The sequence below is a fragment of the Sinocyclocheilus rhinocerous genome, unplaced genomic scaffold, assembly GCF_001515625.1.
Source record: "Sinocyclocheilus rhinocerous isolate Xijiao unplaced genomic scaffold, SAMN03320098_v1.1 scaffold2765, whole genome shotgun sequence".
In the NCBI taxonomy this organism is placed as follows: Eukaryota; Metazoa; Chordata; class Actinopteri; order Cypriniformes; family Cyprinidae; genus Sinocyclocheilus; species Sinocyclocheilus rhinocerous.
This window is the reverse complement of record NW_015653018.1, coordinates 127289-148401: the sequence shown is the minus strand read 5'-3', so window position 1 is coordinate 148401 and position 21113 is coordinate 127289. Positions and strand designations below refer to the sequence as shown.

The 21113-nt window shown below is 35.4% G+C and overlaps 1 protein-coding gene across 1 annotated transcript in view; it reads right to left on the bottom strand.

Moving 5' to 3' along the window:
* The window catches only part of LOC107715543 (uncharacterized protein C9orf172 homolog), a 19799-nt gene extending 7999 nt beyond the window's left edge, over positions 1–11800 (bottom strand). The window contains exon 1 of the mRNA XM_016521695.1: positions 11637–11800. The gene's annotated coding sequence lies outside the window, so the exon portion shown is untranslated. The remainder of the gene's footprint in view (positions 1–11636) is intronic.
* Between the last annotated feature and the right edge of the window lie 9313 nt (positions 11801–21113).

Genomic DNA, 21113 nt, shown 5'->3' with positions numbered 1-21113 from the left:
GGTCCCCACCGTGACACGAGTCCCCATGAGTCTGTGTGTATTCAGGTTTAAGTCCCCGCCAGAATAGAAAAACAGGTACACATACACACACACACACACATACACACACACACACACACATATATATATATATATATATATATATACATACATAAAAATATTAATAAACACCATAGTTAATAAATTATACTAATATAACACCGGTAGACAAGCAAAAATCACAAAGCAGTCCAACGTAGGTTCAGTTTCAAGTTCTTTGAAATCACGAGTGGAATAATTTTGCTTGAGAAACAGATATTTCATGTGCACGCACAAACACACTTTCTAAAGACGCAAATGAAAGTCAAGGTTTCTTGCTCAGACTTTTCAAGCATTTTAACACACTGAGTGATTCTTGATGTGAATTCCTCAGACCCTTCTTATCAGACCCCTTCAGTCTTATCAATGGCACTCTAGTCTCATAATGCAACCCATTACACACTGCAGACTTGAATAGAACCTTTCCATGCCAATGCGGTCCATTCCTCGCTGAAGGCCCGCTGCTAATTTTGCATAATGAGCCCATTTTATACGGGGGACAATGGGAGTCTTGTGAAAGGCTTGGAAACAAAAAAACTCCCAATCCTGCGGCTTGAGCTTCTAAACGAACACTGCAGAAATGCAGATCTGTGACAGAAAAGCATCATTGCCAGTGTGGGAAAAGAAAGCGATTATGGGACGTACTGTAGCAGGGCTCTAATGCACAAATGGGCTGATCTGAGTCATGATCTGTGAATAATCATTGATGACAGACTCCATCAAAACCAATGTCTCCTGACCTGCTCCCTCCCGTACGACCATCTGTTCAGGCTGATCTGGCAACACTCTCGTCTCCACACACCCATTAACTACCTGATGAACTTATGTTAATCTAACAGAAAATACCAGAGTTTTACCTGCAATAGGACATTGTTGAATAGGATTATTCAGTATGAGGCAGTAAGATTTTTTAATGTTTTTGAAAAAAGTCTCTTATGCTCACCAAGGTTGAATTGAATTGATCAAAAATACAGTAAAATTGTGAAATATTATTAGAATTTAAAATAACTCTTTTCTATTTGAATATATTTTAAAATATAATTTATTCCTGTTATTTAAATCTGAATTTTCAGCATCATTATTCCAGTCTTCAGCGTCACATGATCCTTCAGAAATCATACTACGCTGATTTGCTGCTCAAGAAACATGTATTATTATTATCATCAGTGATGAAAACAGCTTAATAACTGCTTAAAGTGCCCCTATTATGGGTAATGAAAGGTTCATATTTTGGTTTTGGGAGTCCCCAACAACAGGTGGACATGCATGCAAGGTCAAAAAACACTTTCACTGTCTTATAATATGCATTTATTTTTACCTTACTTGCTCAACGACTCCCAAACGATTCGCTCAAAGATTAATTTTTCCAAACCCCTCCTTTGCGTGACGCTAATCTGCTGTGATTGGTCCGATTGGTCTCAGGCCATGTCCACACGTACACGGGTATTTTTATACACAGAGTTTTTCCTCCTTCCGTTTTTAAAAATATCTCTGTCCACATGAAAACGCAAAAGCATGCTATGAAACACTGTCAAGAGCATGCCAAACCAACAGGTGGCGATATAATCTCAACCGTAAAGCCATGTTGGCCAATCAGAAGCCTGAAAAAGCTTCCAGTAGGCGGAGTTTTTGAAAATCTTCACCCTGGCAGGAGTTTTCAAAAATGTTCGGTTTCAGTGACCAGGGGCCTCATTTATAACCGTTGCGTACACACAAAAACAGCTCTGAAAGAGGCGTATTCCACTTCCTGCGCAAAAGGTGGGATTTATAAAAACAAACTTGACGGGAAAATTTGCGCACCTGCACGCAAACTCTGACCCATGCGTACGAACTCTTTTTCCTTGAGTGGGAAAATGAATGAAGTGAAAACAATGATTTTAAGCTCTGTTTTCATGTCGATACGCTTGATCACTTTTCCTCTTTTATTGACCGCGAGGAGTGCTATAGGTGCACAATAATTCATCTTTAAACTGAAGTGGAGATCTCATGTTATGAGAAAATATTTTTTAGCGAGAACAATGATCAATGATGCGCACTTACTTCGATATTGTGGCGGACACTGCTGGATTCAGTGGTCGAACGGTCCATTATCCAGTTTGAATGGGTCCAATGATAATATCTTGCTGTTAACCGCAGCTGCACAGAGGTGTTGATGTCGTGTGAAGTCATCTCTACAACGTTATGAAAAGTACCGCTGTATTTGAAGGCAACAACTTGAAGAAAACGGTAAGATTTATACGTTTCCTTTTTAAAATACTTTGTTAGTGACATGCATAGTAAAACTAGGCGTTGTAAGCTCCATATATGGTGATTTCGGGGAGGAGACGGTGTGGAGATGCACGTACGCACAATCTTCCCCGACTGGGATTTATAAAGGGATTTTGCGCATGTTCTGGCGTACGCATGGTTAAACGGCTTGGGATTCATTTTAAAAACGACTCGTTTCAATGATTCGGAGTCGACTCTTTCTTTTTGAGAGACAATAACTTTATACACGGTGCACTTTCAGATTTAAAACTTTGCAGGATGTTTTCATTCACTTAGAGCTGTGTTATACACTGCATGAAAGGTCATTTTCAAAAATCAATAATAGGGGCACTTTAATATTTTTGTTGAAACTGTGATACATATTATTTCAAAATGTATTTTAACATTATACATTTCTTTGATGTCACTTTTGATGTGTCCTTGATGAATAAAAGTGTTAATACAATATAAAATATCATACTGATCCCACACCTTAGGAAGGAAAAATTCTGGCTAATTATTACCACAAAATAATGTTTTTTGTTTTTGTTTGTTTTGTTAATGCAATTTTATCCTACTTTTCATTAGTAATATCATTAGTAAATGTAATCTTAATTTTTAAAACTGCAGCATGCAGTTTTGTGAAACATTTAAAGAACGGAACTGACACAGAGATAATTATAGTTATTTAAATTCATGATCAATCATAATTTAATAAAGATTTGTAATTTTACTCGTTTAATGTGAAAATGAAGGGCTCTGACAATTCAAACGGTATGGAACAATACGAGGGTGAATAAATTATGACAGAATATACATTTTTGGGTGAACTATCCCTAACATTCATGAAGAAGTGGTACTCAGAAAGACACTGACATCAGCAGACAACATCATCTCTTCCTCCTACCCCGTTCCTCCCGACTGCTCCCGACTATCCCATCATATTCCCAGGCAAAGAGCTTCCCAGTTTCTGACCTTGTCTCTGTGCAGCGTCTGTGCTGTCAGTCAATCTCTAATCTCTGTAATCCACTTTCACTCGTGAACATGACAGGAGTTTGTCTCATAAAATCGGAATCAGGTCAAGTCAAACACAGGCCACAAACCGCCCTGGGGACGCACTACAGGCGGGTCACGACTGCCCTAATCTACAGAGTCCAAAAATGATGCCACAGAATAATTCATGTGAAAAACTGAACCTGATTTATGATCCACAAGAGGTTCTGCTTTAAAAGGTATACAGTAGTCTCGAGCATCTCACTAAAATGGCATATTTCACCCCAAAATCACAAGAAATTGTCACAATAATGGTTTAAAAAAAGCACCTTTGTTGTTTTTATTGTGCTGCCACCAGTGGCGGCTCCAGGATTTTTTTTGTTGGGGGTGCTAAGGGGGGGCTTAGTTCAGAGGGGGTGCAAAAACTCATTATATTGAGAGAAAGTAATGAACGCCTAAGCTTCAGCTATCTAAATAGCATGCCACCTTTTTTATATACAGCAGCTTTGAAAAAAGCATATTTTACTTTTTTTTTCTCTGTGGTATTAAACTTCTCACATGCCACTGTTATTAGTAATATAACTTCTAATGCCAACTGCCAGATATAACACATACAAATTAATACAATTTATGAACGCACATAAGAAAGAATGTAGGGATTTTTTTTCGTTCGTTGTTATTATTATTATTTTTTTTTCACATATCTATTTACTTTTTTTTTTTTACCATCAAGTATCAGTCACTCTCAGTGCCAACTGTCAGGAAAACATTATAAATTCAATTTTTTTTTTACAATAGATAAAGTGCCGACAATTCACAAAACTATTTCCACATAAGCTATCTTTTAAGAGTTGCTATTCTGTGACGACAGACTCCTCTCCATCCTGAACTTCACACTGAGACCGTCGACTTGTGTTATTGTTCTCATCTGAGCTATTCTGCAAAGTGTCTGAAATTCACGGTCTTTTACTTTATATTAAATAGCGCTCCATCGAACGCTAATGCACACTGTACAGCGTGCCCAGGGTTGCCAGGTCCTAGAAAAATTTCCAACCAAAAGCTTACTCAAAACCCGCCCAAAAGGAATGAAAACTAGCCCAATTTTTGCCATGTCCAATCACAGCTGCTTTATTCCATGAATGCCCTTTAAAATAAACATTTTGATTTCATTTATTATATGTTTTGAATCTTAGCAAGACAAGTTTATATGTGGTATGTGCATATTAAATGATTTAATCTGTATTTTATATATTTATTTTATTTTACCCTTTCTTTCATTTTAATTTTCAGCACTTTTCAAGATAAAATTAAAAGGGCTGAGTGATATGGCCAGAAATATTATGACAATATTTCTTTCCATATCATAGCAATATTTATCACGATATTCATTTATGGAAGGAAATGCTTTGAGAATGCATGTAAACATAACTTGTTATTTTTTCATAAATTCTTCCAAGCCAACGTTTAATTTAGGGCCCCATGAAATTCACTAAATTATGTGTTTTCCATTTTATTTATTTTGTGATTAATGAAAAACGGTGAAAAGATCTCTCGGAGAGGCTCTGGAGATGAAGTTCATAAAGTGTGAGGCAAACGCTGAAATCACCGTGAGCTTCATGTGTGTTTGAGTTTGTAGAGAAAACTATGCCATTTAAACAGAGACACGCAAAACATGCAGACTTTATATCTGCTGTGAAAAACCCTTAAAGGGGTCATATGATGCGATTTCAATTTTTCCTTTCTCTTTGGAGTGTTACAAGCTCTTGGTGCATAAAGAAGATCTGTAAAGTTGCAAAGACTAAAGTCTCAAATCCAAAGAGATATTCTTTATAAACGCTTGAGGTATTCGTCCAATCACTAGGCACTGTATAGTTGGCCAATCACAGCACACCTCGCTTTTTTAGATCGATGAGCTTTGTAAAAATCGACGCGTTTCAGAAAGGCGGGGCATAGAGGAGAAACAATAATGTACAGTATGTGGAAAATAATGTGTTTTTTGAACCTTAAACCGCATAAACACATTTCATTACACCAAATACACAAAATAATGTTCTTTTTAGCAGCATCATATGACCCTTTTAACATCTGCTGTGCTCTGGGTGAAACTGATGTGACATCCTCTCCGTTCTTATGTTGCCAGGTATATCCAAGTATAATACACATTAGTAAAAGGATCTATTTTAATTTTTATTTATCTATAGATAGACTTTAGGTGACTTTAGGTACACTATAAAAGTAGCCCAAAAAAAACCGCAACCCATGGACCTGCAATTTTTCCCGCGACTGCATTTTCAAAATAGCCCAATTGTGCGGAAAACTGCGACATGGCAACACCGGGGCTAAGCAAGTTTCTGACAGGGCTATAGCCCCGTCCTAGCGCCGCCACTGGCTGCCACATGATGAATCAAAAGGAAAGCAGTTTGCAAGCCTGAGCCTAATTTCTGATGCACAAGACATTCCGCTTTCAAATGCAGTCCCATGGATCTCACAAAAATGGGATATTTTGCCACAAAATCAAAAGAAAGAAATTGTTGTGACAATGGTTTAAAATGCCCTTTTAGGGGTGAAATATGACCTAGACATTCAACCAGATTCGAACCACAAGGCAACGTTATCTATCTGTAGAACAATATAAAACACATGTAGAAGCAAAATCATTCTATGCATTAAAAGCAAACTTTATCTGCATCATCTAACATCTAACCACAAAGAGCTCATAACCACAGGGAAAGCAAGCGCTGCATTACTGGTGTATGAGAAAGACCCCTTCAATTAAACTCTTTTGAGTGAATCACGCTTTGTAGAAGCTCCTTGACCCATATGAGCAAACAGAACGATGTAATCGCCAGAGCGGAGATAGCAAAGCTTTTCACATCGGGGTATGCCAGGGCATTTCTAAAAGAAGCTAAAAATAACACAACGTCAGGATTCGGTCGAAGAGAAGTTCAGGAACCTTCATGTGACCTGATCATGCACTAATTAAAGGGTCACATCATACAGTTTTAATCGCTTCGTTTATTTTTTCACTGAGGTCCACTCAAAGTTGCATCATATTTTACTTGGCAAGATATGATTTCAAGGTAGTTCAGCTATAGTCCTTTAGGAAAAGTAGTTAGCTACACTATAAGCTTCTGTTAGAAGTAGTTAGCTACACTGAAGTTATATAAGAGGGCAATATCTTTTAAACAGCATAATTATCAGATGACATGATTCAAACAGAAACAGCTCTATTTCTCTGGTACAAAAATAAGGACACTAGAGAGATGCAAAGTTAATATATTAGTGCACATACATTTATACATTTACACTAAACATCAAGCAACCCAAACAACACCATAATTTATTCACTTAATTTAGAAAGATATTTCCAAACGAAACTATTTGACATGTATTTCACAAAAAAATAATAAGACTAATTTTTAAACTAGTTCATTTAAATTAACCGTCAAATGAAGAAACTCACTAAAAACGAAACGTCTAAAACACTTTGTCTGAAAAATATGATTAAGTTACTAGTACTGCTTTTATTGAAGCTTGTTTCTGCCATGGGGCAAAAAAAATAAAAATAAAAAAGGTAATTGCTACTAGGGTTGCAAAGGGGTGGAAAATTTTCGGTAAATTTCCGATTTTAGTCAAAAATTATTTGACTTTTTTTCTCAGAATTGCGAGGAAGAAATGCAGAATTGCAAGATTAGAAACTCACAATTTTAGGAAAAAAAGTTTTGTTTTTTTTGTTATTTAAAAAAAAATTGTTATTGTTAACTGAAAACTATTAAAATAATTTTCATATATTTATACATACATACATACATACTAATAAAAATGACAAAAACACGTAACCAAAATATTAAAACGTAAAAATATTTCCGATTTTAGTCAAAAATTATTTGACTTTTTTTCTCAGAATTGCGAGGAAGAAATGCAGAATTGCAAGATTAGAAACTCACAATTTTAGGAAAAAAAGTTTTGTTTTTTTTGTTATTTAAAAAAAATTGTTATTAACTGAAAACTATTAAAATAATTTTCATATATTTATACATACATACATACTAATAAAAATGACAAAAACACGTAACAAAAATATTAAAACGTAAAAATAAAAGCTAATTCAAATTATTAATAAATACTATAATAGTATATAATAAATACTAAAATAAACTGCAACAGAGAAATAATAGTATTTTTTTTAGGCTGGAGAGAAATTCTAGATTCCTGAAAAGTACAGCAGGGTTTCATAATTACACTGAGCTCTTCAAAGATTTCTGCACAGAACGTGATTTCTGACGATGTGACCTCCTGAAACACTGTCCTTTCTCTTTTTCTTAAAAGCTGCACAAATAATGCAGTGGATGCTTTTGGATACGGAGAAAAAATAGAAACACACGAGTCAGTCGAGCGTGCATGTAATGTATAAGAGACGACCCGTACACATGCATGAGAGAGTGAGGGAGTGATATATGTAATGCAATTCTGACTGAGCTTAATGAGGTTCCAGTGAGAGCGAAGGCAACAGCGTTTCCTGTGAACAGTTACTATTATCAACGCAACACTGTAAGATACCACAGGACTGATCACTTCATTCAAATGAAAATTCTGTCAAATTCTGCATGCTGCTTTTAATTTTTTTGTGCAAAACAAAAGGAGAATTTAGCTCTTTTTCATACTTACATTTATGCATTTTGGCAAATATATAATAATAATAACAGTTCATAGTGCCCACGTCTGTCAAGCAAAACCAACCCAGTCTCATAAAAATACGTACCTCTGCGTACATTTCTGCAACACCGTTTTTACGTACCTTACTGCACGTTTCGCCGCAGTTTCAAAGAGAAATGTCCACTGAGTGGCGCTAAAATTAATCGAAACTCTGTAAATCATACTCTGTGTGAAAATAATTTAAAAGGTGTCTGAGTTTTACTGCCTCTAGTGTTCATTTTTTTTGGAAACTGCAGTGATATGTACTTATTGGTACGTATTTCGCTTCTTGCAAAAATGTGCCCCCAGGTACGTATTTGCCATGAGACTGGGTTGAGCAAAACACAAAGTAAAAGAATCATACTCCGTACAACTTATGCACTATATTTGAAGTCTTCTGAAGCATGAGAGCTTTGTGCGAGAAACAAAGTGGCATTTCAGTTGTTATTCACTGAAAATCGTCCCCTAAGCTGCAGCTCTTAAATCTCATTCTCCACATGCACTTGTTATGAGAAGCAATGTGGTTTGATGTCAGTAACATCAACATGCTATTTGAATCTGAATGAAATTGAGAATTAAATTTCACAACTTCAGATTAGGGATGTAACGATTACCGGTTTGACGATAAATCGTGATAAAATTCCCCACGGTTAGTATTACCGTTTCATATTTTAATTATCATTAAAACCATATTAGATTACCGTGATTTGAACAACTCACGATAAACAAATACTGTCCAGCATAAAGCACAGTTTTAAGTAACAGTCTCACGTGCGCACAGCACGCAAAGTAGTTTCGTTTTGAGTAAAACGGGTGTTCGTGCGCTTGCGCGTGCCTCAAAAAAGGGCTTACAATGACTTACAAAGATACATAACAGCTACAAGTGTTCGCACTACTTGCTTTATGCAAGCACTATATCGGATCAATCACTATACAGGATTTACCCTATTATACTTTATCGACACGAATTGATAGGTGAAACAACAAACAGCCACCCACAAATAGTCTATAAACAAAGCACCAGGCTGTCTTTGAGTTCACATGAAAACTTTAAAGTTACTCGTCGTCAGGCTACAGAAGAACACCATAATTCCTCCGTTCAATTAGGCCTAAGACATCGAGTCACGCAGACCTATAACAACCCAGCCACAACACATAATTGCGAATAACATGCCTTACCTTAACACAGAATCGACCACAGAGTCCAACGTTTATATTTTTTCTACGAATCTTCATGTACTAAACATGAGTGGAATTTGCACCGCAGCGCCCCCACACCTTGATGCTCATGACAAGAATAGCATGTATAGTTATCTTTATTGAAGTGAATTAGGTTTAAATCGCCGTCATGCATGAATGAATGATATTTTTGCAATTTTACACATAATAATCCACGATGATCACATTACACAAAACTGAAATTGCACGTCAAAATAACACATTGTCAATATTTTTTGAGACCCCCCAAAATTTCACAAATCCCGTTTTCAGGGGAGCCCATGTCTTATTAAGGAGAGCCGAGCTCCCCCTAGCTCCCCCGTAGTTCGCACCCTGGCTGTAATTCAGCTTTTCCATAAGCGCCACCTGCTGTCAGCGAGTGCATTTACAGAGACTTATATTTACATTCAGCCTGTGTGCAGTTTCTGTCTGGCCAAAAACGCACCAAATTTGCATGCCCTGCTGTAAATTTTGACCATGCTATTAAACTGTTGTCAGTCAAGTTGTCATTTAAAATCCGAACATCATTGGTAATGTTATTGTTTTAGTGATTATGCAAACAAAAAAGTCATTTTATTTGTTGTTTGTTGATTTTTAAATATATAACTTGGTGAAGTGATTTATGTGTCGGTACTTTTTGAACATGTCCAACACATTTTAACAATACCGTGATAATACCGATAACCGTGATAATTTTGGTCACTATAATCGTGATAGGAAATTTTCATACCGTTACATCCCTACTTGAGATTATCTGATTATATTATACTTAACTGTGATCTAAAATGATTTCACCCTGGATAGAAGATGCAGCAACTACAAAGAGACTTTAAACAGACATCTTAATTCCATACAGGTTAGTCTGGTTCAGATTTAAATCATCTGTTGAAGACCATGAGATTTATGCTTTCTAAATGACGTACAAAGATGCACAAAAATGTTTCACCTTGTGAAAGAGTGCACTTAATTGTATTGAATGTGCACTTGTAGTGTACTTCACATCTTATAAGTGTTTCTAAAAACTGTACTTCAAGATAATATCATATTAATAAAGTAAAATAAACTCAAACCCTTAAAAGTGCACTTTGTAATAATGTAAAAAAAAACTGTTTTAAAGCACAAGCACTTGGACGTTATTCAACATTTAAAGTTAATATATTTTAAATGTACTGAATTCCAACATCTTCATATTTGAAATTACGATTTCAGTACATTTGGCAGTACACTTTAACCATATTTCAAAGACAAAAGAAATAATTATGAAATTACATATAAAGATGTATGTAAGTCCTACTTAAATGCGTCAAAAACACACGTTTAACTAATTGCATTTAATATTAATTTAAACTAATACATTTCATTTAATTGCAAATAATATGCTATTAAGTGTCTGAAAACATTATATTCAGTTTGCATTGAAGTATATTATGTCTGTAATAAATACTATTTTTAAAAATTATGCAAAAGTGCACTTCATCTTCACAAGGGCGGGATAAATACAATTTTAAGTATTTAAGAGATGACCAAACATCACTTGCACTTCGACAGCCATGGTCACTATATGAACTGTCCTTTTATGGATAGGAGATGTGTGAAGGTTCTTTAAAAACAAAAACAACTTATTTTTGTTTTTCCACTAAAAACACTAATAACATCATACAAGTTTGGAATGAGTACATAATGACAGAATTTTCATTGCACGCCAAATGATTCCTTTAAATACTATCAAAAAGGGTTTGTGTCATGCAAACCTCTGGTGCACACTGCAGCCCCAGCATGCAGCACGATGCACACTACAGTCTCTAGGCACCATCGCACGATGACGTATAGCCCCAGAGCATCCCACATCACGTGACACGAGTACACCATTTCATCAGGCATCATTAGAGGTTAGTTCACTTTCACTAGTAGGATCCCCAGCCCTGGCCATGCATCTCCTGACGTCGAAAAATCCACGACTGCATTACATAACCTTAATAATAATAGTAGACATCAGCACATATGACAAATGAACACTAGGGAAACACGTCTGTTGCATGCAATAAGTAAGTTGCATGCACACGATAATAGTTTTTCAATGTAATTAAGCTGCTGTTGGAACACACATCGCAGACTGTCGGTAAATGAGCATTAAAAAGCGATGCATAAAGCTGGAGGTTTCATAGGTTATTCCTCACGTATACGAGCAATGCATTCATAACCTACAGCATCATGCGCAACTCTGATTCCCTACAACATCGAATTATTTCCATACCGACAGATCATTTCATGCATCCGCATCGATCGTTTGCAATTCGATAGTGTCATCTGTCAAATATCGATGCGCGTGCTTTCAATGTCAATGTCAGAAAAGCTGCGCTCATCTGTCACGCGCGCTGCACACAGAGATCGCGCGATGCTCTTACCGTGTTAATCCATCCACCAGTAGCATACATATCCATCATACAAAGCGCTTATGCTCTATAATGTGCTGAGAGTCGCATTTTAGCTGTAGTATTGGCGAATCGTGTCGTCCTCACGCCTCAACTGATGAGCGCATCTGTGTCGTTACTATCCGCGCGCGTCTCCTCAGCACCGGCGTCCAATGCGTCTAATATGCGTTCAAAAGGGGCGGGGCGGACGCGACTGGTACGCGTTTAAGGGGCGGGGCGAACGCCTCCGGCTATAATGTAAGTATATTAAACCTCTGAAAGTCTGTATCTTCCGAGTCTGCCCTTACAAAGCAGCACTGTGGGGGTGCCATGATACAGTGATGATATCAAATATTATTTTTTTTCCTTTTTTTTTATTTTTTATTTTTTAATATATACTGCAGTAATACCATGGCATTCTTTCAAATAACTTGGTTCACCATCTAAATAGCGCGAGACAGATCAAAGTACCACAGTATATTTTGTAAGCCAACTCATCTTTTCAATGTGGACCTTATGGATAAGAATGAATGAATAAATAAGAATACCTTTTATTATTATTATTATTATTATTATAAATAATAATATTATATTATTTCATTATAAAAAATAATTCTTATAATTCTAATATTATTATTAATATAATATTGTTATATTAACAACAAATAATTATTATTATTATTGTTATTGCAGCCACTTTCATGCTAAAATGCGACCATTACTATCATTATTGTTGTTATTATTAGAAATAATAACAATATCAATAACAATTCTTCTTATTACTATTATTATATATATATGCTTTGTGACATATATATTGTAACACTAACAAGTTGTCAGAGTAAGAACCTGCCAGTAAACAGCCTATTATAGGGTTTCCAGACCAATTTAAGCAGGTATAGAATTAAGAAACACAACACGTGTCAATGTCAGAAAAGCTGCGCTCATCTGTCAATAAGACTTCAAAAATGCATTTTTGCACTGACTTTAACTGTTTGAAACATACAAAAACACTGACGAAAGAAAGCCCGTATGACAACTTCTGCTTAATAAATGCATTGTATCCTCTACTGTTATTCAGAAATACACAAAAATGTTTGCTTTGAATGCTGCTTCAATCCATTACAATTAAAGGGATTTGAGCTTGGTCTCGGCAGGCAGTTAAGGTGTTTGAGGGGGAGCAGATCGATTCTCACAAATTCTACTAAAAGACTTCCATGGGGACAATCAGTCTGTCGACTGCTGACCGATGTGGGTTAATAAGATCAACAAAGAACCTGAAGAACACATGTAATCAAACACACAGCTGTGAAAGCAGCTTATAAACACACCATCCTCCTCGTCCTACAGTAATTATTCAAGACAGCTTGTCATTTCACTACAAACGACCTTACACTGGTGTGAGAAGTACAAGAATTCAAATGAGCCAGCATTTTGTTTCGGAAACACGCCGTAAAAAACGATTAAAAACACAACAGCTCGCATGCATTAGAGGAAAACGCTGTAATTATGATGTATTCATTCAGGCCTCCATGACTGAAGGCTTCAAGAAGAATCAACGCTTTCATTTTATTCATCATAAATCCTCTTTATGGCTCATTTCCAAAACCTCGTGAGCTGCTGCTGTATACTGTACACTGAGATGAAGTGAGCGATTTAGAACAACCTACCGTGAGAGACACAACTCTTTGTGTCACATGATGTGCTTCTACAGAAATATACAGATTATTATCAATCATCTTTCTTTGGCAGCTTTTATCATTAAATATTACAATATATATAACATACATGGGATGGATAGAACGATGGATATATGGATAGAACAATGAATGGATGGATAGAACTACAAATAGATGAAGAGATGGATTGATAGAACAATGGATGGATGGATGGATGGAACGAAAGAATGATAGATAGATTGAAAGAGATCGATAGACAATAGATAGGTGGATAGATGGAGGTATAGAACAAATAGACAGAATGATAGAACAATAGATAGAACGATAGATAGATGGACATAACAATAGAAGGAAAGAACGATAGAACAAAAAGAACCATAGATGGATGGATGGATGGAAGGAACAAAAGAATGATAGAACAATAGATGGATAGACGGATCGATAGATGACAGATAGATAGATGGATGAATAGAATGATAGAAAGAAAAAACAACATAGAACAATGGATAGATAGATTGATAGACAGTTGATAGATGGATGGACAGATAGATAGATAGATAGATAGATCGAACGAATGATAGATGGATAGAACGATATATAGAACAATAGATAGATAGAACGATAGATAGATAGATAGATAGAACGATATAGATAGATAGATAGATAGATGGATAGAACGATCGATAGATAGATAGATAGATGGATAGATAGATAGCTAGATAGAACGATAGATAGATAGATAGATAGATAGATTGAACGAACGAACGAATGAACGAAAGAACGATAGATAGAACGAGATAGATAGATAGAACGATAGATAGATAGATTGAACGAACGAACGAATGAACGAAAGAACGATAGATCGAACGAACGATAGATAGAATGATAGATAGATAGATAGATCGAACGAACGAACGAACGAACGATAGATAGATAGATAGATAGATAGATAGATCGAACGAATGATAGAATGACAGATGGATAGAACAATAGAACGATAGAATGATAGATAGATGGATAGATAGAACGAACGAACGATAGATAGATAGATAGAACGATAGATAGATAGATCAAACGAACGAACGATAGAATGATAGAACGATAGAACGATAGATAGATAGATAGATAGATAGAACGATAGATAGATAGATAGAACGATAGATAGATAGATAGATTGAACGAACGAACGAATGAACGAAAGAACGATAGATCAAACGAACGATAGAACGATAGATAGAACGATAGATAGCTAGATAGATGGATAGATAGCTAGATAGAACGATAGATAGATAGAATGATAGATAGATTGAACGAACGAAAGAACGATAGATAGATAGATAGATAGATAGATAGAACGATAGATAGATAGATAGATTGAACGAACGAACGAATGAACGAAAGAACGATAGATCGAACGAACGATAGATAGAACGATAGATAGAACGATAGATAGATAGATATAGATAGATCGAACGAACGAACGAACGAACGAACGAACGATAGATAGATAGATAGATAGATAGATAGATCGAACGAATGATAGAGTGACAGATGGATAGAACGATAGATAGAACGATAGATAGATAGATATAGATAGATCGAACGAACGAACGAACGATAGATAGATATAGATCGAACGAATGATAGAGTGACAGATGGATAGAATGATAGAACAATAGAACGATAGAATGATAGATAGATGGATAGATAGAACGAACGAACGATAGATCGAACGAACGATAGTTAGATAGATAGAACGATAGATAGATAGATATAGATAGATCAAACGAACGAACGATAGAATGACAGATGGATAGAACGATAGATAGATAGATAGAACGATAGATAGATAGATAGATAGACAGACAGACAGACAGACAGACAGAGGGTCTGACACTTGACCTTGCTGCTGAAGCCCCTCTAGCATCACTCAGCTCACACGAGGACATTCAATCTCTCAGCAGACTGAGTCTCGGGTCCAGCTCTCTGTATTGATTTGACTCCGGGAAGGGAAGAAATGTGCTGAACAGCACACAAACACCTGCTGGCCGATCACAGGACACTGACAGAGGAGCTTCAACAAGAGACTGGTCTCTCTACATATGAAACCCAGCCGCAGTCAGCACAACCACACACACACACACATTCACACTGACACGTCCTGAGTAACTTCAGCACAGCGCTTCTCAACTGCCCAGACGTCAACCAAAAATGTGCATCATACATGCTTATGTATACAAACAGACCAAAAAATATTGCAGATAGAATACAAGAATGAGTGAATGACCCCTTAAACCTCTGAACAACTGTCAAAGTCGACTGTGAAATAAATAATGTGGAACTTATAATCAATGATATGCAAATAAAACCAATATTATACTTCCAAAGACACTTTTTATCTATTTAATAACTTGCAGTTTTGGCACAATAATTTAATGCCACTGAATTATCTTTATTAATTATTAATTATTTTATTTATTTATAAATTTTATTACAAAAGCTGCAAAATGACGATAATTCAATGGCATTACAATATTGGGTCAAATGCATAAATTACTGAATAAATCAATATACATGTTATTTTATATACATATACTGTAATATTTTCTGATGAAAGCAGTAAAATGAATATTATTCAATGATATTATTGTGTCAAATGCAAAAGTTATACTAACGAACAAACTAAATAAATATTTTATTTTTTATTTATATATACAGTACACTTTAATACTTGCTGAAGAAAGTTGCAAAATGAATATAATTCAATGACATTAAATTACTGTATCAAATGCGCAAATTACACTAACTACACTTACACTAGCTAAATATTAAATAAATAATTTTTATTTATTTTATATACACTGTAATATTTGCCGAGGAAAGCTGCAAAATGGATATTATTTAATGGCATTAAATAATTTTATCAAATGCATAAATTAATGATATACTGTATATGCATCATTAATCATTAATAATCATTAATGCAGTTAAATTACCATTAACTGCATAGATCCTACAATATGGCAAAATATTAACATGACAGGAAAATTAAACTTAACTTAAACCTTAATAAATCGTAACAAAACTCTGGGCAAAATATTGCATTAATATTAGCTATTTGACCAAGTGACAGATGAATTTGTGTCAAAATACACTGGACTGGATGCACAGCGTTTGGCGTTATAAACAGAAGATTTGGATAGTGTTTTCCATTTGAAAGTTGAAAATACTTATATTGCTATTGTAACCCCGGTTAAATAAAGCGTAATTGAAGGGAATTATTTAATTTATTCACAGTTTAGTAACATCATATTTCTTTAATAAAAGTTGAAAAGAAGTGTAGAAGTTATTAAAGAACATTTAAAAATATTAATTTATCCTATTTAGAAGATTAGTTATTGACCAATGAGAGCTTTTTGTTGTTGCGCGCCCTGCGTGTCGACGAGCATGCACAATGACAGAAGAGACGAGCCTGACGGAGAAGAAAAGACGTGATCTGATCTTCGCGATCTATTTTAAAGAAATATAGATTAAAAATCCTCCGAAAAGTGTATGAAAGTATTAGAATTCATTTATTTAGAGCCCTCCAGTATCTGAAGAAGCCGATTGAATATTGTTGTCACATTTTACTCGTTCACCAACACCATTGTTGGTCACACACGCCTGTGTAACGCCCGGTTCAGACTACACGATGTTAGCCCGATTTTGCCACGATTTGCTTGACGTAGGGTGTCGTGGGGATTCGTAAACGACAATGGGCGTCGGGACGCAAGATTCCATCGTTTCAGCTCGTGTAGTGTGTCATAGTGGACGACAACCGATTCCGCGTCTGCGATGCTTCACGACAGAAAGACTAGCATGTTTAATTTTTTTTCCGTCGTCCACGACGAGTTCTGTCACATTGGTGACGTTGACCAATAGCAGCACAGAAGCTCTTTCATACACAGGTTTCAAACATGGCGAAACGAAAGAGATGATGGTGCTGCTAGGTGGAATTATGAGATGGAGGAAAGGTTCGTGGAGCTGTGGCAACAGTACTCCTGCCTGTATGATGTGTCATCGAGGGACTACCACGACAGAACAAAGAAAGAAAAATGCTGGCGAACTATAGCGGAAGCGCTTCAGCAATGTTTACACTCTTGTTTTTGGAAGTCAGTCGCTAGTTCCGCCTTCTCGATGACATCACGCGCGTTGTTAAAGACGGCACGCGACGAATGGTCAGGAAGCAACGTGTAGTCTGACATGTTTCTCGTCCACGACACGACAAGATTTTAGGAGTCAAAATCGTGTAATCTGACACAGTGACTATCGTGACCGACAAAAATATTGTGTAGTCTGAACCCGGCATAAGAGTAAAATCGATTATAAAGTTCACCGACGCCATTGTTGGTCACGTGCCTGTGTAAGAGACGCACCTGTGTAAGAGAGAAAAAAAACAGTTGATACAGAGGCCAGTTTTTTTTCCTCCTTTGTGTTTTTCTATTTTTTTCTTGATTCTACGGATTCGTGACACTCCTGTGATCTTCTGTGACATCCTGTGAAACTTCACATTTGATGGAGAGCCAACCAAATCTGCTACAGAGGAAAAAGGACGACACATCATAAAGAATAAGACAATATCCTTTCTTTCAATTATCAGCCTTGCTTTATGAAAGCAAGACGATCCCAATCTAAAGAATTAAGTTCCCTTCCTTGAGGGAATTGACAAAAAAGAACGGGGAAAAGAGAAGAAACTGATCAGTACTTTACAGAACATTGAACTATTGCTTGTATATGGTTACCCATAACCCATTTGATTGACACCAAAGTCCTTATCGGGACAGCTGTGATATTTTGAGAGAAAAGTTATTTCTTTTTTTACATTTTATTTCTTTCTGACATTTAAAATGACCGGTCCGTGTATATTTTTGGGGTAAAAGAAGAATGCACTCAAGGGAAATTTTCATAGTTGGTCTTTATTGTATATTGTTTGTATGACATTGTAATTTACTTTCTTTTATTTTGGTTATTATTTCCACTTTATAACAAAAAAGGAATGATTACATTCCAAGTTCAAATGTAACTTTGTGCCTGTCTGTTGTTTCTCACCACAACCCGCCACCTCCTTTACGATCTCTAAATCTTCTGATAAATTCAATTCAATTCTATCTGCAATAACAGCAATTAATTTATTAAATTATTGCCAATTCCTTAGACACGTGTAACACTATCCTAACTACATACGATAATACAGACAGTTGCATTAAACATTTTTCCCTGCTTGCCAGTGACATTTTTGGGTCACGACCCACCAGGTTAGAACTGCTTTATTACAAATCTTCAAAATTCCCCAACGCTAGCTGTGAATGTCCACTTATAGTTCTCCACAATGCACTCGGTTTAAAGTGTTTCCTCTCTCATTACGTGACAAGCTTCCCTGACGCCAGGCACACATGCTGCTCATACATTATTTAAAACTCCTGTTCTTTAGATCTGCTGCTGCCCTGTTCAGCATCCAGGACAGCGCCGTGGGAATGTCTGCCTATATTAATGAAGTGCTTTCTCAGCACATGAGCCTGTGAATGATTCTGATGCCCATAGGTAATACAACAAACCTCATGATACTGATGCAGGATGATACAATGCAAGATGTCTCAAGCTGTCAGTGGTTATACTCATAGTTCTAGAATTTGCTTTTATTCTAACTAACTGGATTGTTGTTTTATTTTTCCATAAAACCACATCAAATCCATGATTAATTTTACTTTAAATGTACTTTGTAAACACATTCATATTGCCAAGATGATGCTGAAAAGCAGATTCACACACACCACCAGTCACACCTTGTCTAGGCTTGAATTAACCCTATAAATTCTACCGTATCATATTTGATATGCAAATTTGCCATACAGCAATAAACAAATAAATAAACAGACAATATATACAAAAATACATTTCAAAATGTATTTCAGGGGCAAGAAAATATATTTCCAGTCTTACAGTAGCCTACATTTAGGCTAAATGCAAATGTAGATAGTCAACTCCAGATCAAAACTAGATATAAAATAATAATAATAATGTTTCTTATATAGTTTTTTTTTTTTTTAATATTGTTAAGTATGCTATAGACAATGAATAAATTTTTGTTTTTCAAATGTGACTATGTGAATGTATTTTCTTGCATTGAAATATATAGGGCAAAATAGATTTCTGAATGTTTAAAAAAATATATATTTATATTTTTAAACTATATTTTCAAAAATATACAAAAAACCGGCCAAAAACATATTGGTAGAAAATACATTTACATAAATATATTTCGAAACACATTTAAGGAAATACATTTATTGACCATATTTTGTATATTTTGAAATATATTTAAAAAAAAATATATTTTTTTTTAAAGAAAAAATCAGTGAGTAAAAATCAGTGATGACTGATATTTAACAGTATATGCATTTTATGTAAGTCTGTTTATACTGTTATAAAGATCCCATTGATTTACATTACAAAATATCAGAATTTCATCTTACCTTTTGACCATATAAATATCAGAAACTACACCATATTTCATATTTCATTCATAAAGCACCCACCCAGAAAACCATAGAAGCCAAAATTATGCTTTAAACAGTGCATCCCATTGTAAAGACTGCAAGTCTATCCCTCACAGCCTCGTTTTCATCTGCGTTAAACTCAGTATGGCGTCTAGCCTGATTAAGGTCTATGTCTCCATTCTCATTCTACACTGAGGTTTTTGTTGAACTCTGATTGTTGGCTGGTTTGCTCTCGTTTCAGTAGTGGATGTGAAGGAGGCAGCAGGCAGCGGTTGCAGCTGGTTTTGTGAGTCAGAGCCTCTTGCGTAACACACCTCAAACTGGCGTCAGTATCTGATGAGCCGCTCTGAAGCTGACATCAAAGGACTAGAGTCTCAAATCAGCTTGGAGCCGTAAGACTCTTATGAACGGGATTTTAGTCATGCAGGAATAGAAAGAGAATGTAAAATAAATTCATATCTCTGAGCTACTGCAGTAAAAAAAAAATCTGGTTTGTGAAGTCTATCAACCCAGGAATTCAGATATTCACTATATTATTCTCTTTAAAAACTGAATTATGAACTCTATTACTACTTCTATAGGATCTTGATTTAAAGAGGACTTTATCATGAATAATGATTTCATGAAATCACAATTTCTGTGACTGACTGGACTTTGAAGTCTTTTCATAAAAGCAATAAGCCAATGCATTACAGTAACTTTACCATGGTTAAATGGGTTTTACCTTATATGGATTTTATAATGAACTAAACTACCGTTGAAAGGATTGCGGTCATTTTCTTTTTTTTTATGCAATACTTAAATTGATTAAAAGTGACAGTAAAAGCATTTAGAATGTTACAAAAGATTTCAAATATTTAAAATAACTGCTGTTTTTTTTTCTGTTCATCAATGAATCTTGAGCAAAATGCATCCATGTTTCCACAAAAATGTCCAGCAGAACAAGAGTTTTCAACATTGATAATAATCAGAAATGTTTCTTAAGCAGCAAATCAGAATATTAGAATGATTTCTGAAGGATCATGTGACACTGAAGACTGGAGTAATGATGCTGAAAATTCAACTTTGATCACAGAAATAAATTACATTTTACAATATAATACAATAGAAAATAGTTATTTGAAATTATAATAATATTTCACAATATTACTGTTTTTACTGTATTTTTGATCAAATAAATGCAGCCTAGATGAGCATAAGAGACTTCTTTAAAAAGTAATAAAAATCTTACTGATCCCAAACTTTTGAACGGCAAT